This window comes from Gadus macrocephalus, chromosome 9 (assembly GCF_031168955.1).
Source record: "Gadus macrocephalus chromosome 9, ASM3116895v1".
Lineage (NCBI taxonomy): Eukaryota > Metazoa > Chordata > Actinopteri > Gadiformes > Gadidae > Gadus > Gadus macrocephalus.
This window is the reverse complement of record NC_082390.1, coordinates 6,021,061-6,022,673: the sequence shown is the minus strand read 5'-3', so window position 1 is coordinate 6,022,673 and position 1,613 is coordinate 6,021,061.

The window sequence follows — 1,613 nt, the reverse complement described above, 5'->3', positions numbered from 1 at the left end:
CTTGGGACATGATGTCCTCCTAGGCTGAAATCTGTCCCTCCGAACTCACAGAGGACACGTCTTATTACCACAGCCACCGTGCTGGCATCAGCTAATGGCCTCCAATCTTTCGGTCGCCCTAACGCGGCCTCATTCCGGATCGGTCCACCGGTGGGGGTGGGTGGGGGGGCGGGGGGGGGGGGGGGGTCAGTCAATCAGTCAGTCAATCAGACAGGCAGAGAGATTGGAGAGCCAGAGAGAGAGATGGGAGGGGACAGATAAGTCCCGTCCGCCCGGATGTGTCATTCAAAGGCTGACGTGATCAATATGAGGGGGCATGGGGGGGGGGGGGGGCCCTTTGGGGTATGTGGCCCTGCAAGGTGATTAGCAGCACTAAGTGAGGCCCGCTTGGTCCCCCGTCGGCCCTGGTTAATATAGGATTTCTATGGTCGGGGGGGGCCTCCATCCGGCTAGATCAAAAAGATAGTTTTTCCTGCTAACTGCACTGCATGTGGAACAGCATTGATCCATGACTAGGGGCCATCTGTACTCTGTTCTCTCTCTCTCTCTCTCTCTCTCTCTCTCTCTCTCTCTCTCTCTCTCTCTCTCTCTCTGTCTCTCTCTCTCTCTCTCTCTCTCTCTCTCTCTCTCTCTCTCTCTCTCTCTCTCTGTCTCTGTCCCCCCCTCTCTCTGTCTCTGTCCCCCTCTCCCTCTGTCCCTCTGTGCCTCTGTCTTTCATTCAGTCTTTCATCTCAGCGATGAGGAGTTGTTGTGTCTCTCGCTCTCTCTTTCTCTTCTGTCCTTGTCAGTATGCTGCTGAATAGGACTCATAACAAACGTGGTATTGTCCGTCGTGATTGATCACCATGGATACTCCATGTTGCATGCAAGCCAATACTTTGGCTCTCTATGTATTTGTTCTTCTCTTTCTTTGTCGTGACACCATTCCATACCGCTATTCTGTGTTTTGAAATAGCGCCGGTTATTTTATGAAAGGTGAATTAACTTAGAAGGATGGCGGTTTGTTTGTGTATCTGTATTCTGTTGTTTTCGGAATCTGAATCAGATTCTGATTTCTTTTATTTTTCCCAAGTAACTTGGGGAGAGTGGGGAATATAAGTCATAAAGTAACACGATATGAGAAAAAGTACGCACAAAATATGGACGAGGAAGAAGTAAAACCATACATGAATCAACAATATTTAGACACTAAGTTATTAAGAACTATAAATTACGATGCAATGAGAGGGTTAGAGCAGGCTGTGAAAACAGTATGGGGCATGTGCACTTTAATTAGAATTAATATAATAAATAGCGATAAATATTATCTTGTGTAATCTTGCTTGCATGTTGTGCAGTAAATGCATACATGTTAATTTTTTGCAAACGGCAAGGTGTTTATATTGAAGTGGTGAGTCTCTCTCACTCTCACTCTCACTCTCACTCTCACTCTCTCTCCCTCCCTCTCTCCCCCTCTCTCCTCCTCAATATTAATCTTGTATTACTTAACTCTATGCCTGCATGTAGTGCGGTAAAATGTATCCATGTAAGTTTTTGCACACTGCAAAGGAATTCTATATTCAAGTTTTGACTCTCTCTCTCTCTCCACCCCTCTCTCCCCCCTCTCTCCCCCC